This window comes from Oryctolagus cuniculus, chromosome 5 (genome assembly GCF_051225735.1).
Source record: "Oryctolagus cuniculus isolate XC-2025 breed Fujian yellow rabbit chromosome 5, ASM5122573v1, whole genome shotgun sequence".
NCBI lineage: Eukaryota > Metazoa > Chordata > Mammalia > Lagomorpha > Leporidae > Oryctolagus > Oryctolagus cuniculus.
The window spans coordinates 163,760,057-163,777,865 of NC_142871.1; the positions used below are offsets into that span (position 1 = coordinate 163,760,057).

The following is a 17,809-nucleotide window of genomic DNA, read 5'->3' on the forward strand; positions in this document are numbered from 1 at the left end:
GGCCCTGAAGAGTTTAACCCTGTCTCATCTCCTCCACATGCATGCAGGCGTGTCAAGGCATGTGTGCATGCACACACACACACACACACACACACACGGAGCGGTGGTCTGCACTCCACTCTCAGCAAGGGCTGGGCTCCCCTTTCCTGCCTTAGCTGTGGGTCCTGGGGCAGCTGCCCTGGCCAGCTCTTGGAGGTGAGGTTTTGTTCTATTGAATCAGTAGAAAAAAACAAATGAAAAAGAGGCAAGGAAAAGATGGCGCTCTGGCAAACAGGAGGGGAGGGAGCGCAACCCTTTTGTCGTGGTCGTTATGCAACCAAACACCTGGGAAAAGAAACGTACCCAGCCTGAGGGCTGCCTTCTATTTCTGGACTGGTCCACTCGGAGTAAAAAGTGAAACTATCATAAGCCTTAAAATGGCAAATTACTGATTTCCTTCCTTCGGGGATTTCACAACTCAGGCAGAAGAGGAGTTAAATTGTAGTAGTGCAAGGAAGTAGCAGAACAAAAGTCACGGTGTTATTTCTTGGAACGATTTCTGCCTAACCAGTTATCATTTCTCAAGCCCTCTGAACGCGCGCCAAGAGCTGCCTGCATAAGCAGCAACAGGCAACGCAGCCAGCACGGGCTGTTCTGGGCTTTGGGCGCAAGGCTGAGCAGTTTTTACATTTATCTCTGTAATTGGCCTCTTATGTGCTTTTATTTTAAGCAGTGCCTTTTGGTGGAAAGTGCGCTGAACTTAGCATCAGAATATCTGGGTGCTCGTCTTGTCCCACCACAGCCAACTACCTGCCTTCTCCAGTCTTCAGACTCTTTTACCCATGGAAGCAGAAGCAAGTAAACCACAGCTCTTTCATGGTCCTCCTCCTCTTTGTAAAAGCTTTATTTGAAAGAGAGAGGAGAGAGGAGAGAGAAGAGGGGAGAGAGGAGAGAGATCTTCCATCTACTAGTTGACTCCCCAAATGGCTGGGTGAGGCTGAAGCCAGGAGCCAGGAGATTCATGTGAGTGGCAGCTAAAGCATGGGCCACCATCCATGGCCTTCTCAGGCCCATTAGCAGGGAGCTGGATAAGAAACAGAGTAGCCAGGGCTTGAATGGGTGCCCACATGGGATGCTGGCTTTGCAGGTGGTGGCTTAACCTGCTGTGCCACAATGTTGGCCACTAATGGTCCTTCATAATTCAAGGACTACCAGGTACTTTAAAAACATCATGGAAAATGGAATTGAAAGATCCATTTATTTGTATTTTAAAAAGATTTATTTAGTTATTTGAAAGGCAGAGTGACAGAGAGAGAGAAGAAAGAGAAAGAGAGAGAGATACCTTCCATTTGCTGGTTCATTTCTCTCTTGGCTGTAACAGCTATGTCTGGGTGAGGCTGAAGCCAGGAGCCAGGAATTCAGTCGTGGTCTTGCACATGGGTGGCAGGGGCTGGAGCATTAGCAGGAAGTCGGATGGCAAACAGCACCAGGTCTCAAACTGGCACTCCTCTATGGGATGCTTACATCACAAGCCATGGCTTCCCCCCGCTGCACCACCCCCACTGCCATTTATACATTTATTTTGGTGCAAAAGGTGGAAATCCATGCATAATTTTTCCATAATGTACATTTTCCGTGAATTTCTGAAGTCCCCTCATATGCATGGATTTCAAAAATTTTTGCACCAAAATAAGCCACTGAGGAGGGCAACAAGTAGCGCAAGCCAATGCTCAGAGCCAAGTTGATGGGTGTGGGGGTGCCAGCCTCCATGGGCAGGCTCATTCTCAAGGTATAACAGAACCTTCAACTTCAGTCAACAATGGCAGTGCCATTTACCTACCACATGCTGGCTGACAGATTGTACTAGGTGGCTCTCTGGACCGCAGTGAGTCTTGGTCTAGGTACAGCCCTCACATATGCCATCAGGAAGGGGTTGACCAGAACCACCCCTTCAGTGGATACCAGGGCTCTAGGACCTTTGGATGGATGAGGGCTGGTGGTGCCTATGACTCTCCTAGTAACACTCCTGGTAAGGAAGTGGAGCAGGCTCCACAGTGGGTTGGCGGAAGCTTTGTGGAGGGGTTGGCCTGTGTTGTGATTCAGCTTCTTCCTCCCCTCCACTGACCCAGATGGCAAACAGACATGCTGTTCCCTGACCCCTCCACATCTGGAGAGCCCAGCTACAACTGGCTGGACTTGGAATGGGGTGCTGCATCCTTCCAAGTCCTCTTTCTTCTTCCTCCTTAGTGAACCCTACACTTTAGTCCCCTCAACCCCACACAACTACGATATATGCCCACAGGAGTCCATGCATTTCTGCATGTCCTTGCTTGGCTCTTGCTGTGTTCCCTGCATAAAATGCTCTTCCCCTCTTTCCTCCCATCATGCACCGGGCTAACCACCATGGATGACCTTTGTCAAGCTCTACACACCCCAACCCCCTAAGCAGAAACACATTGCTCCCATCTTTCATCCCACAGTGCCTTCTGTATGCATCATTAGTATGCTCCTTACACATTCCATGGGTCCTCTCACTGTGTGGAACACTTGAGAGGAGACTGTTTCCTGCTTTTCCTTCCAGCCCTGTATGTGGTACATAGTAGGCACATGGCTTCCTTCGCTTTCTTGTTGTTATCACGACATTCCACAGAAAGGGTAATTTTTTTTCTTCCTTCCTTTTTTTTTAAAAACTTTTATTTAGTAAATATAATTTTCCAAAGTACAGCTTATGTATTACAATGGTTTTCCCCCCCATAACTTCCCTCCCACCCGCACCCCTCCCCTCTCCTGCTCCCTCTCCCATTCCATTCACATCAAGATTCATTTTCAATTATCTTTATATACAGAAGATCAATTTAGTATATATTAAGTAAAGATTTCATCAGTTTGCACCTACACAGAACATAAAGTGTAAAATACTGTCTGAGTACTAGTTATAGCATTAATTCACATTGGACAACACATTAAGGACAGAGATCCCACATGAGGAGTAAGTACACAGTGACTCCTGTTGTTGACTTAACAATTTGACACTCTTGTTTATGGCGTCAGAAATCTCCTTAGGCTCTAGTCATGAGTTTCCAAGGCTATGGAAGCCTCTTGAGTTCGCTGACTTCGATCTTATTTAGACAAGGTCATAGTCAAAGTGGAAGTTCTCTCCTCCCTTCAGAGAAAGGTACCTCCTTCTTTGATGGCCCGTTCAGAAAGGGTAATCTGTAAAGGAAAGAGGCTTATTTCATTCCTCTCTTATTCTGGAGACTTGGAATCCTGGCAGCGTGTGCTGGCATCCTGGTGAGGCCGTGGTGCTGCATCGTCACGTGGTGGAGAGCATCACAGGGCGAGACAGAGTCGGTGTCGCTAGCTCCGACTCTTCTTACAAAGCCACTGATGCCACCAGGGCGGCCCTGATCACCTCCAGAAGGCTTCACCTCCAAATAGGATTAACATGTGAGTTTGGGATTACGTTTCCAACACTTGAACTTGTGAGAGGCACGTTCAAGCCACAGCAGAACACAATGCATGTTTATCCAACTGAATACATTTTAATTCATTAGGATCGTGATTTATATTCTTACATGAATAATCGCAAAGCCACTGCTTCCTTTCAACCCTCCCCTCCACCCTCACTCCCAGGGCAAGGGGTCCGCAATGGCACAGCTGTGACACACTCAGGAGAGTTGCTTACCCTCTAAAGAGAGCTCCAGACATCACACACAGTCCTCCGAAGTGCAAGGGGAGGTCCCCACAGTCCTACAACTGCACTGTGTCATATTTCTGTGGGAAGATGTAGAAGGTAAACCACTGCTACGTGTTGATGGGCGCCCTACTCATGATGGGGACCTGGGGACGTCTCTCCCTCTGTTTAGCTCTCTCTGCATTCCAGCTCACAGCTTGGCTGTGGGCTGTCCCCACACGTCTTTCTTCTGGGACTCTTAAGAGGGCAAGGAGAATGGATATGTATTCCTTGGCCCATGACCAGATACCGTTTTCAGCCTTCCAAAGTTATCACCACCTCCATCAAATAGTGAGAAAGGACAGAAAGTATAAGGGTGTTGGCTGGCGCCGTGGCTCACTTGGCTAATCCTCCGCCTGCGGCACTGGCACCCCAAGTTCTAGTCCCGGTTGGGGCGCTGGGTACTAGTCTCGGTTGCTCCTCTTCCAGTCCAGCTCTCTGCTGTGGCCCGGGAGTGCAGTGGAGGATGGCCCAAGTGCTTGGTCCCTGCACCCACATGGGAGACCAGGAGGAAGCACCTGGCTCCTGGCTTTGGATCAGCGCAGTGCTGGCCATGGCGGCCATTAAGGGAGTGAACCAACGGAAGGAAGACCTTTCTCTCTCTCTCTCACTGTCTATAACTCTCTTTCTGTCTCTCTCACTCATTAACTCTGCTTATCAAAAAAAAAAAAAAAAAAAAAAGAGTCTACTATAGAAAGTATAAGGGTGGACATTGGAAACTCCAAGAGAGATAACTTCTGTAGGCACAGAGTGGCTTCTGGAATGCGGATGTAGGGGAGAGGTGGGAAGGGCAGGGGTGATGGACCCCATGTTTGGGGCCCCCTAAAATCCCGGTGTTGAAATCCTACCCCAAGGTGGTGGTGCTGTTGAGAGGTGGGGAATTTGGGAATTGATTGGGTTATGAGGGTGGAATCTTCATGCATGAGATTAGTACCCTTTTATTTATTTTCTTTTTTTCTTTTTTTTAATTTTTTGACAGGCAGAGTGGACAGTGAGAGAGAGAGAAACAGAGAGAAAAGTCTTCCTTTGCCGTTGGTTCACCCTCCAATGGCCGTCACGGCTGGTGCACTGTGGCCAGCGCACCGCGCTGATCCGATAGCAGGAGCCAGGTGCTTCTCCTGGTCTCCCATGGGGTGCAGGGCCCAACGACTTGGGCCATCCTCCACTGTACTCCCGGGCCACAGCAGAGAGCTGGCCTGGAAGAGGGGCAACCGGGACAGAATCCGGCGCCCTGATCGGGACTAGAACCCGGTGTGCCAGCGCTGCAAGGCAGAGGATTAGCCTAGTGAGCCACGGCGCCAGCCCCTTTTATTTATTTTCAAAGATTTATTTATTTTGAAAGAGTGACAGAGGGGGAGAGACAGAGACACAGGGAAATCTTCCATCTACTCCCTAAATGACCACAATGACCAGGGCTGGGCCAGGCCAAAGCCAGGAGCCAGGAGCTTCATCTTAGTCTCTAAGGCTGATGGCAGGGGCCTAAGCACTTGGACCATCTTCCACTGCTTTTCCTAGGCCAATAGCAGAGAGCTGGATTGGAAGTGAAGCAGCCCGAACACCAGCCTCCGCCCATCTGGGATGCTGGTGATAAAGGTGGCCGTTTTGCCCGCTACACCACGATGTGAGCCCCAGATTAGTGCCTTTTCAACAGAGACCCCTCTTCTGCTGCTTCTGCCGGGGGGGGGGGGGGCGGGGAATGAGAAGGCGGTGTCTATAAACCAGGAAGCAGCCCTCAGCTGTCTGCCAGGGCCCCGGTCTTGGCCTTCTCGTTCTCCAGAACTGTGAGAAATTAATGTCTGTTGTTTCTAAGCCACTCAGTGTCAGGCACTTTTGTTACAGCACCCTGAGTGGATGAAGACAGCAGGGAAGGCCACAGGAGAGGGGTGATAGCCGGCTCATCCCTTGATAGGATGCTCACGGGTTAGTGTGCACACTTAGGTTCAGAAGGCGTGCTGGGACCAGGCCTGTGGTGAGTCATTCAGCAAACGCGGACGCAGCACCTGCCATGCATCAGGCATGTCCTGGCACAGCGGGTAAAGCCGTTCACATCTTGGTACAGCACAGGATTCAGCCAAGCTCCAGCTCAGCATCCAAAACTGAATTCCATCCTTTACAGTTACTTCCCAGAACACACCCGAGAGGGAGTGCCCGTTCACTGTTCACAACTGGCGAGTCAGAGCCTTCCCCCACCTTCTTCACTGCCACTTGCACACACACAGCCGTGTCATCCAGATCTCCCCCATACTCCAGCCCCCAACTCCCCCTAGTCAGCTTGACCAAGCCAACGGCTGCCACGATAGCATGTTAAAGAAAAAATAAGGGGCCGGCGCTGGGGCGTAGTGCATGAAGCTTCTGCCTGTGGCCCCGGCATTCCATATGGGCACCAGTTCGAGTCTTGGCTGCTCCATTTCCAATCCAGCTCCCTGCTAATGTGCCTGGGAAAGCAGGGGAAGATGGCCCAAGTGCTTGGGTCCCTGCACCCACTTGGGAGACCTGGAAGAGGCTCCTGGCTCCTGGCTTTGGATCAGCCCCACTGTGGCTGTTGTGGCCACTTGGGGAGTGAACCAGTGAATGGAAGACCTCTCTCTGTCTCCCCCTCTCTCTGTAACTCTGCCTCTTAAATAAATAAATAAATCCTTTAAAAAAAATTCTCACTGAAAGTTGGCTCCCGAATCAGGTAAGGAGCCAGTAGAACCCAGGGCCCTCAAACTGGAAGCCCCACCAGTTACCACGCAGAAATACCCATTGAGGAGGTGGCCTGCTCCATCTGGGGACACTTAGGAGGTGGCCCGCTGCATCTGGGGAAGCTCGCTCCAGATGGAGGCTGTCCAGGAAGAAGGCGAGAGGCTGCAGCAGTGTTTATGGCGAGCGTGGAAAAGACCCTCTGTCATTGTTTATTGATTGTTCTTGACACGTCGAACCACCAGTGTGCACTTCATCATTTTGTCGGATGGATGTTAAAGTCCTGTGCTGAAGACCTGCCTGCTGCCCGAAGCGTTCTACAAGGACGTAACGCTGGTGATAAACTTTGCTGCATGTTTCCAGCCCTCCTGAACCAGTGAGCTGGACAGCCTGCAGCACTGCTTGGTTCTGGGCTGGAGATGCAAAGGCCACTGCACAAACTCCCAGCACCTTGACAAAGATTTGCTTTGTTCAAGCTTTCCGGCCATGTCCCTATGTGTGCTAATAATGGTTAACACTGGGGGCCTGCGATGGGGCTCAGATAAGAGTTCTGGTTCAAGTCCCAGCTACCCCATTTCCAATCCAGCTTCCTGCTAGTGTGCCTTGGAAGGCAGTGGAAGATGGCTTAAGTGCTTGGGCTCACGCACCCCCATGGGAGACCCTGGTGAAGCTCCTGGCTCTTGGCTTTGGAGTGGCCCAGCTCAGGCCATTGCAGCCATTTGGGGAATGAACCAGTGAATGGAAGATCTCTCTCTCTCTCTCTCTGTAGTGCTGCCCTTCAAATAAATAAATAAATCTTAAAAATAAAATACCTGCTCTGTATAAAAAAACAACAACCGAGAAATAGAATTGTAACAGCAGGTTTAAATGACCAAAGCATGAAAAGCTCACCTAGAATCACCATAACCTAACTGGTGAAGTTTTGGTGTCTTGCCTTCCAGATGCACCTGCAGTCTCACACATTGGCCATCCTGTCGGTAATGTTATTGGCAGGTGACGGGACCTTTTAGGAGGTGGAGCCTGGGGGGGGTCTGGGGAGGTCCTTAGGTCACTGGGGGTGTGCCCTCCAGGCAGTTCTCCTGTGAGCTCCTGTGTCCTCGGAGGCTGGTTATTAAAGTCTCCTCTGTCCACCTCCCCCTTCACACATGACCCTTCTCCCATACAAGCTGTGCTGTTGCCATCTGTCACCCTTATCAGAGGCCAAATCAATGGGACTGCCCCACTTTGGCCTTGACCCTCCCAAACTATGAGCTGACCACATCTTTCTCTTTGTGAGGTTCGTTGCTTCAGGTATTTCACTGTGGTAACAGGCAGCTGATGGCTTTAGCCTGTCCCCGTGTCAGCCTGGACCTTTCCAGGGACCCGTGTGGAGGCTGTGAGCCGCATGTGAAGAAACAGCAGGGCAGGGCTCAGCTCTGATGAGTCCACTCCGCAGAACGTGGTGGAGGGCCCCGGGCAGTTGGGTGAGGCTGAGGAGTGAAAGGGAGAACACAACAGAGCTGTGATCATTTGTCACTGGGCTCCACCCGAGACTCATCCGCTTCCTGGGTTTAGATCCAGGCACAAACACTTCCTCACTGTGGCTTTGGCCAAGTGACTTGACTGTACTGTGCTGTGGTTTTCTTCAATTTAAAATGGAAATAGGGGCCTGTGCTGTGGTATAATATGTTAATTCTCCGCCTGCAGCACCAGCATCCCATATGGGCGCCGGTTCTAGTCCAGGCTGCTCCTCTTCCAACCCAGCTCTCTACTATGGCCTGGGTAAGCAGTAGATGATGACCCACGCACTTGGGCTCCTGCACCTGTGTGGGAGACCCAGAAGAAGCTCCTGGCTCCTGACTTTGGATCTGCCCAGCTCCGGCTGTTGCGGCCATTTGGGGAGTGAACCAGTGGTTGGATGACCTCTCTCTCTGTCTCTCCCTCTCACTATCTGTAACTCTACCTCTCAAATAAATAAATAAAAATATTTTAAAAAATGAAAATATACATGCCAAAGATAACTTTATCAAGTTGTAGAAATTGTGTGAAGATTAAATGCCTTAAGAGTAAAATGCATAAAATGTATCTAACACGGTCAGCGTTCTACAAAAGCTAGCTGTTATTATTATTAACTTAAAGCTCCTTAAATATATAAGCCAAACATTTAAGATCTTTGAAGAGGAAAAGAGGATATGAGGGGAGGAAAAAGATGGGAATGAATGTGACACATAATTCCTTCACTTACTTAACCAAAATCCTTGTTTAAAAATCTATTTATTTATTTAAAGGATGACCCAAATATTTTTTAAAGATTTATTTATTTATTTGAAAGACAGAGTTAGGAGGAGAGAGAGAGAGAGAGAGAGAGAGAGAGAGAGATCTTTCATCAGCTGGCTCACTCCCCTAATGGCTGCAATAGCCAGGCTGGGCCAGGCTGGGCCAGGTTGAAGCTAGGAGCCAGGAACAACTTCTGGGTCTCCCATGTGGGTAGCAGGGATTCAAGCATTTGGGCCAACTTCTGCTGCTTTCCAGGTGCATTATCAGGGAGCTGGGTCAGAAGTGGAGCAGGCGGGACATGAACCAGCACCCATATGAGCTGCTGGCATTGCAGGCCGTGGCTTAACCTGTTGTACCATAACACTGCCCCAAGACTTATTTATTTTATTTGAAAAACAAAGTGAGAGAGTGAAGGAGAGAAAGAGAAAGAGAGCGAGACCTTCCCAGCCACAGGGAAGCTGGTATATATTTTTATAATAAATGCCAGCTGGCAGGTCCTGTGTGAAGAAGTTGGGCTACCTACATAAAGTGGAGTTTCTGCTCCAGAGAATTCAGCGTAGTGGAGGACACACAAACTCAAAGGAAACCTCACTGTGTAGTGGCGTTAGTGTTACACGTTAGACTTTCCTTATCCTCAGGATATCATGGGTAGTGTCAAACCTTATACGTGTATGTTTATCCCCATGCATACATACCAGTGATAAAGTTTAATTGACAAACTAGGCACAGTAAGAAACTGACTGCGACAACTAATCACAACGTAGAAGAGTTGCATGGTGTCATTAAGTCAGGTGACTCTAGTCTCTCTCACACAGTACTGACGATGTGAGATGACACGTAAGGGAAGCATTTATAGCTTCTCTGGGGGCATACCCGAATTGCCAGCATCACCCCTCTTGCACATGGGGGCCATTACTAAGTAAAACATGGGCTACTTGAATGTAAGCACTGTGGCACAGTGACAGTTACTCTGATAACTGAGATGGCTGTTAAGGGATTAACAGGTGGTGTAGACAGCATGTGTATGCTGGACAGAGGGAGAATGACTGTCCTGGGCGGGCGGAGCATTCCACAGGATCTCAAACTCTCTATTTTCTTTACCATTTTGGGACCATGGTTGACTGCAGGTAGCTGAGACTGTGGAACGTGAACCTGTGGACACTGCTATTGTAGAGTTAGTTCCAGACAGCCGTGGGAAGACAACCGTTGCCTTCCGAAGGCTTTGGAGGGAGGGGGTCAGAGGGTGGGGAGGAAGGAGGGTGGAGCAGCGAAGGTGTGGAAGCACTGGTGCTGCTCGGGGGCAGAGAACTTACGTGGACCTGGAGCAGGGAGAAGCGTAGGTGGCAGCACCAGCCAGCTGGTACCAGGCTGCCTGGACTTCTGAAATTCAAGCTGGGAGCTTGAACTTGGCCGAGACAGCAACGGGCAGGAGTAAGCACGATGGGTTCAGTGTCTCAGAAGACTTCTCTAGCTTCCCAGCAACTGGAGAAGATGTGGTGGGGAGGCATTTGGGCCAGGGGAGCCCGTATTCAGGAAAACCTTTATTGTTAGGGTCTGGAGTTCTTTCTTCTCTCTCCTGAATTCTTTGAGACTAAAGTGAGGTCTGAGGGGCCGGCATTAGGGAGCAGCAGGTTGGTCTGCCGCCTGCAGTGCTGGCATCCCATCTGAGCACCAGTTCAAGTCCCGGCTGCTCCACTTCTGATCCAACTCCCTGATAAGTGCCTGGAAACGCAGCAGCAGATGGCTCAAGTGGCGGGTCCCCTGCCACCCACTCAGGAGACCTAGATAGAGTTCCCGGCTGCCGGTTTCCACCTGGCCTGGTCCTGGCCATTGTGGCTATTTGGGGAGTGAACCAGCAGATGGAAGATCTCTCCTCTCTTTTTCTCTCACTCTGCCTTTCAAATAAACAAGTACATCTTTTTTTTTTTTTTTTTTTTTTTTGACAGGCAGAGTGGACAGTGAGAGAGAGAGAGAGACAGAGAGAAAGGTCTTCCTTTTGCCACTGGTTCACCCTCCAATGGCCCCCACAGCCGGTGCACCGCGCTGATCCGATGGCAGGAGCCAGGTGCTTCTCCTGGTCTCCCATGGGGTGCAGGGCCCAAGCACTTAGGCCATCCTCCACTGCACTCCCTGGCCACAGCAGAGAGCTGGCCTGGAAGAGGGGCAACCGGGACAGAATCTGGCGCGCCCTGACTGGGACTAGAACCCGGTGTGCCAGCGCCACAAGGCGGAGGATTAGCCTAGTGAGCTGCGGCGCCGACTTGACAAGTAAATCTTTAGAAAGAAAAACGTGAGGTCTGAGGACCAGCAGGACCAGCACTGCCTGGAGCCTCTCAGGAATGCAGAATCTCGCGCTGCACGACAGCAGCATCTGTGTTTGGACAACTCCCCAGGGGAATCATTTGCTTGGTGACGTTGCATGAAGGACTGGAATGCACTGCACGTCTTGGTTCTGAGCTGAGCAAGCAAGGATGGCCTAGGTCTCGGAGGCTGGGCCTCGCAGCGCCCAACGCTTGTGGAAGGGCGGCTGTCCCCGTGGTGTCAGGACTGCCCAGCTGTGTCTGTCTCCACGGCGCGTCTCAGGCTGGGCATTGCATTCAGCAGTGGGCACACAGACATGTTTCCAGATGTTCTGCTCATCAAGTGTTGACCTCACCAGATTTGCACGTCCAGCCCAGGCCACACTGGAGGTTGTCAGCTGTTCCATCGTTCTCTGTCCTGTACTATATCAGTACACTCATGGGCAACCTTGATTTTCCGAACCTTTCTCCACTCTACACTTCTAGACGTTCCCAAACTTGATCTGGGTTTCATTTGCATATGTGGGGGGGGGAGGTAGAGGAGCAGGTAGTGTGGGATCTTTTAAGAAATTTATGTAAACTGCCTGCACCCTTTTAGTTCCTAAGCAACCCAAGAAACAAGTCTTGCTCCTTTTCTACGGTGTGTGAACCTCAGAGAAATGAGACTGGATCTGGGGAACAGGAAAAGACCAGATCCTGAAACACAGGTGCTGCTGTTGCCTGGCTGGTCCCCAAAGCCAGCGCAAATGAGCCAACCTTCGAATTTCCCCAAATAAACTCTGGGAATCAAAGATTTTTTTCTCAAATCTGAAAAGACAGCTTGCAGCCCTGCCCTGCCTTTGGCTCAATCTGCAGTAGCGTTGCTATCAGATTTCGACCTATGGGAAGAGTCACAGGAGCCGTAAGAGAGTTCTTTTCCCTCTTCAGTTTCCGATGATTATTAGAAAAGAAAATCTGTAAAGCTACCTGGGTGTATTTACCAGATAGCCCATCACTGGACATCAAGTGTGTCCCTCTGCTCTCAGCCTTTATTCCAACTCAGGGAAGAAAAGAGGTGTGATGGAAACTGGAGGGAAGCGCAGAACCTTCTCACTCTACTAGATGGAGGGTAAGTCTGAAAGAGGATAGTAAAATCTCCTCTGACAAAGACACCAAACAGATTATATAATCAAAGCCAGCAGGATTATCATATCATATAGCACAGTGGTTAGAGCAAGTCTCACAGCGTGGACACCATTGGTGTTCAAGCCTCCTTCGTTGGTGTGCGGATTGTCATGTACAGCATAGTTTTGTCTTGTACAGAGTGTTTAGCAGGATCTTGGACCTCTGCCCTGCCCTGGGATATGAAAAGTATCCTCTCAATGTGTCTGGCCATTGCCAAGTGACCCCTGAGGGCAGGGAGGGCAAAGACACCTTGGCCAAAACCAACCGTGTCTGACCAAGGAGCAAGCAAGTTAGTTGGATTCACATCCTACCTCTGCTGCCTACCAACTCTGTGATCTTGACTAAGTCTCTCCACCTCTCTGAGCTCAGTTTCTTCATCTGTAGAGAAGTGAGACTGCACCAAATCATCATAGCTAATGCATCACCTCACACTTAGTAGGTGCTCACAAATACTGACTGTGTGGGAGATGAGAGACAAGCGCGTAACCAATAAACTGGGACAGTGCACTGGTGAGACCGTGAAGGAGAAGACCACCTCTTACATTATCACCCGGGGGAAATTCTGGCACACGTGCTTCGCCCCACATCCCTGTCCAGCTCGAAGAAAAGCCCTACACGTGTGGGATTAGCAGAGAAGCTGGAAATTCTCAAGGACTCAACCGGCCTTAATAGGGGTGCCGGATTTAACCTTGGCAATCTGGAAAACAACAGGGCACAGTGTAAACAGAGCATAAAAGAACAGAGGGCCTTTTAGAAGAGCTTCAAGGCTCCAGCAAAAGCTTCCCTTACTGGAAAAAACCTACTGCATCATGTAAAGCACCTCCCGGGGAAGGTCCGGGGCGATGTGGTGGGCGGCCACCCTGGCCGGAGACCTTAGGCGCTCCTCTGCACTCCGGCTTCCCCAGGACCCGTGAGGACAGATGCACAGACAGTGCTGTGTTCTCCAGATGTTGGGCCCAGAGCTCCTGGCCGAGGCTGGGACCAGGGTTCGAGGGGGCTGGGAAGTGCCGTGGAGTGAAGTAAAAATGGGCTGAGCAGCCCTGGGTTTTTGATTGATTGTCATGATGGAGGCATCCATCAAGCAAGATGTGAACTTTAAACCGATTGCAACACGTTGCGTTATCAGTGTGTTCTCTGCTTATTTAATTTCTGGTCTGATCTTATCTCCTGTTTCCCAAGATGCTTCTGAACGTTTTCATGTCCACAGCTGAAATCGCGCTTTCTTTTCTCCTGCCAGTATTCTGTGTTCGCAGTGTGTGTGGAGATGGGGGGAGTTTTATATAGCACAGGTTAGCACTTCTGGGGCCTCTCCCTTGCCTATAGCAAATTCCTCAGGATTTGAAGGCAAAATTCATCTCTATCAAGTTCCCCTTGCTTTTTGGGTGTATCCTTAATTGCTACAATCACTCTGAAGCCTTGGTTTATTTTATATATCACATGTTTATTCCTTTTATATTTCATTTTACCCTGAAGTTAAGTCTGAAGATTTCCATACCAACCAAAATGTTCTCAGGGTGATTTTTCATGCCAAAGGACTCCGAAATACAGATCTACTTACATAGCTTTGCCTAGCTCTAAATTTCTTTCTCCTGAGATACTGCTAGGAGTTGGGATTCTGGTAGAAAGAAGATGGTTGAACTGAAAAGAATATATATTTTAATTAATTAATTCTAAAATGTATTTAGAAGGTGGGGTGTGGGGAATATCTACTATCTGCTGGTTCACTCCCCAAATGCCTCCAGCAGCCTAAATCTGGGAGGTTGGAACTCAATCTAGGTCTCTCATATGAGTGTCAGGGACCCATCACGGTGCACACTAGCAGGAAACTGGGTTGGGAGTAGAGCTGGGACTTGAACCCTGCACTCTGACGTGGGTGGGACTGAAGGCATCCAAATGGTGTCTTACCTGCTATGCTGAAGGCCCACCCTTGAAAATAGTATTAATGAGGCACTTTGGGCTGAGTTAAGGGAAACAACCCCAGGATGTGAGGGCACCCAGGGCCAGGAACAGAGGCTGGAAGGACAGTGAAGGGTGGGGGCAGGTTGTCAGCTCTGGTAAGATGTGCACTGTCCTGGAGGAGCCTGCAGCAGGAGCCCACCAGCAGCAGCTGGGAGAGTGGCCCTCGGACACCTGTCTTCCCTCACCTTTTCATGTCCTGGTGGTGCCTCCAGCTGGCCGATCCGGACCGTCCAGTCCAGTCCACACACCTCGGCCTCCTGACCCAGGGAGGTCGGCGGGAGGGTGTGAGTGAGGAGGGGCTAGCGCACCACAGGACCACCGGCAGCAGGCTTTGCTTCACTCTGGGTGTTGCAACCTCCCTGGAAGGTCTGTGGCTGAGCTCTCCTCTGTCGGCCGTCAGTGATGATGGGCCCACGGGGATGCACAGTGAGTCTGTTGATGTGATGTCTGCTTTTGCTGGAATCGTGTGCGCGTGAGGACACTTGTAAAAATTCACGGAAAATGGAATGAAAAGATAAATTCGTTTTGGTGCAAAAAAATGTGAGGTTTGTGTATAGGTGGGGACTTCATAAAGCTTATGGAAAACTATGCCTGGATTTCAGAATTTTTTGTACCAAAGCAAACATATCTTTTAATTCTATTTCCCATGAACTTTTGGATGTCCCCTCATGTGTGTGTGTGTGAGCTTCATTTTATGAAACTTTTTCTCCTGCTTGATCCGCTTCGTGTCTCTGAAGAGAGCAGGCGGTGATTTTAGACACCCTAATGCTCTCCCAGAAAACGTGTTTGCAATACTGTCTGGCCCTGCTCCCGACCCACTGCGCTGGGAACTCTGAGGGTGGGGCCCGTGGACCTGTGACGACAAATCTGACTCCCACTCAAGGCTGAGGAGCATGGGGCTAGATGTAGCATGGCTGTTGTGCCACATCTTTGTGTTTCTGGTGTTGCTGTGGCAACCGGCAGTGCAGGTGTAACTCCACCATGCCTCCCCTCAGCTGCACCGGGATGGGATGTCTGGGGCAGTCTGTTTCAGCCCTTCCAGGCATGTGCAAGCCTGGAATGGCTGAGCAGTTACTCAGTAGCCCCGCGGCAACCCAGGATCAATGGAAGCTTAGCACCAGCAGAGCCAGCCCTCTGCTGTGGTTGTGGGTGGAGGTGCCATCTGTGTGGCTCCTCAGAGGGGCCCAGGGGGACCTGGCTCCATTTACCCACAGCAGGGAGAAGCTCCGCAGTATATCTTTGGATTGGCCTTCCTCCCCCGAGTCCCTTCATTTTTGTATAAAGCACGGCCATGAGCCGCATAACAGCCTTGGGATCCCCAGAGCATTCCACGCGCGTTCCACGTGTGTCTGTCTGTGCTGACGCTGCTGTAACCGCCGACTGTGCTGCCGTGGTGTCACAGCATAGCGCAGCCCTGGGCAGCGCATCGGATGTGGCAGTGCTAAACGAATATGTTGCAGGTGTATATTTATGTATTTACTGTCTTAGTGTTGAGCTCGGTGTTTTAGAAGGTGCTTCTTCTACTTATAAAAAAGCGCTGGCTCTGAACAGTCCCCCCCGCGCAGTGGGAAGCAGCCTCACCCACCTCGTGTTGACTGTGTCTCTTGGTTGCATCAAGAGGCCAGGTGGAGTGAGTGACCCGCTGCATCCAGATGTGTGTGTGTGAGTGCACTCTGTGCTGTGCACACAAGAACAAAATTGCCTGACAGCACGGTTCTCAGAACGTGTCCTGGCACGCCAGGCTCTGTGTCTTGGGGGGAATCTAAGCCAGGACGAGTGTCCTCTCCTCATCCTGTATTGACATTTGGCTCATCTTTTTCTTTTTAAAAGATTTATTTATTTATTTGAAAGTCAGAATTACACAGAGAGAGAAGGAGAGGCAGAGAGAGAGAGAGAGAGAGAGAGAGAGAGAGAGAGAGAGAGGTCTTCCATCCGCTGGTTCACTCCCCTATTGGCCGCAATGGCTGGAGCTGTGCTGATCTGAAGCCAGGAGCCAGGAGCTTCTTCCGGGTCTCCCACCTGGGTGCAGGAGCCCAAGGACTTGGGCCGTCTTCTACTGCTTTCCCAGGCCACAGCAGAGAGTTGGATTGGAAGTGGAGCAGCTGGGTCTTGAACCGGAGCCCATACGGGATGCTGGCACTGCAGGTGGCAGCTTTACCCACTATGCCACAGCGCCACCCCACCCCCCCCTTAAATGCTCATCTTTTAAGGATCTGCTCTGGAGTCATCTAAGCCTCATAACCCTTCCACCTCCCCAGTCAGAATCCTTCCCTTGTGCTTCCACGGCATTCATTTGCCTTCACAGCAGGGGTCATAGCCTGTCTGGTAAGATGGCTCTGTGGCCATCTGTCTACACAGCTAGGCGAGTTCTTGAGAGCAGGGACAGCACCTACTCATTCAGGCAGGGGTGGGGAGTCTTTTTCCTGTGGCCATTTGGATATTTATAGCATCATTCGAGGGCCATGCAAAATGAGGGGCCACCATTGAGGCGCAGTGGATTAAGTCATTCCTGCAACATTGGCGTCCCATGTCGGAGCACTGGTTCACATTGTGGCTGCTCTGCTTCTGCTCCAGCTCCCTGCTAATGTGCCTGGAAGAGATGTGGAAGACAGCCCAGGTCTTTGGGTCCCTGTACCCACATAGGAGACCCAGCTGGAGTTCCAGGCTCCTGGCTTTGGCCTGGTCCATCCTTGGCCATTGTGGCCCTTTGGGGAGTGAACCTGTGGATGAAAGACCATTCTCTCTCTCTGCCTTTCAAATAAATAAAGTGAATTTTAAACAAAAAATAAGTCACATTTTAAAATTATCAGCCCATCTGATTTGGAAAATTGTCTTCTTTATTGTCACTTTATTGAACTTCTGAAATTATTTCGGGCATTTTCAACCCAGTGGTTACTTAAATGAAATCTAATTGGTTGGATCTGTTCAGTACATCAGGGCTTGCTTCATGGGCAGGCAGCCTGTGACCTTGCACACGACCTTGTGCACAGACGGGCCTGTGCTAGGTTCAATGCTTTGCTGTTGCTCTTGGGATTCCTTACAGTTTTGTTCTTGAACTTGTGTTTTGTAAGTGGAGTCGTAGGGACAGTGCAGCTCACACGAGCAGAGGGGACACACACGGTTGTGTCCACCCTTCCAGCTGCCCCATCACGAATGCTGCTGGTGAATTCCAAGGAACCCAGGGTGCGTGGGAGTCCAGTGAGACTCAGAGCAAGCACAGGGTTGAGCCCTTTGAGCTCACTTCTGAGTACGTAGGGCAGGGGAGGGTAACTAAGGGAGTGCTAGGATTTGGATATTGGTTTGGGTGTTGAATGTCCCTGCAACGCCCATGCGTTAGAGGTTTGATCCCAAAGGCTTATATGAATGGCACTAAGAGGGTGGGGACTTAGTCTGATTATGGTGTTTGGAGGTGGGGCCTTAGGATTGGATGAGGTCATTAGAGTGGAGCTCCCCTGATTGAATCCTTCCTCTGCACTCACTCCACCACCGGATGCCAGACCAGTAGGACTGCCCAATCTTGGACTCGAACCTCCAGAATCATGTGGCAAAATGAACCTGTTTCAAGCCGGCGCCGCGGCTCAATAGGCTAATCCTCCGCCTTGTGGTGCTGGCACACCAGGTTCTAGTCCTGGTCGGGGTACCAGATTCTGTCCCGATTGCCCCCTTCCAGGCCAGCTCTCTGCTGTGGCCCAGGAGTGCAGTGGAGGATGGCCCAAGTGCTTGGGTCCTGCACCCC

The 17,809-nt window shown here is 50.5% G+C and overlaps 1 long non-coding RNA gene across 2 annotated transcripts in view; it reads left to right on the plus strand.

The window, feature by feature from the left end:
* Positions 1 to 8,330, plus strand: part of LOC138849838 (uncharacterized) — a 64,247-nt gene extending 55,917 nt beyond the window's left edge. The window contains exons 3-4 of one of the 2 annotated variants that reach the window (XR_016234820.1): positions 7,336 to 7,371; positions 8,081 to 8,330. This is a non-coding gene — a long non-coding RNA (uncharacterized LOC138849838). The remainder of the gene's footprint in view (positions 1 to 7,335; positions 7,372 to 8,080) is intronic. The other variant, XR_016234821.1, reaches the window with a different exon arrangement.
* The last annotated feature ends 9,479 nt before the right edge of the window (positions 8,331 to 17,809 follow it).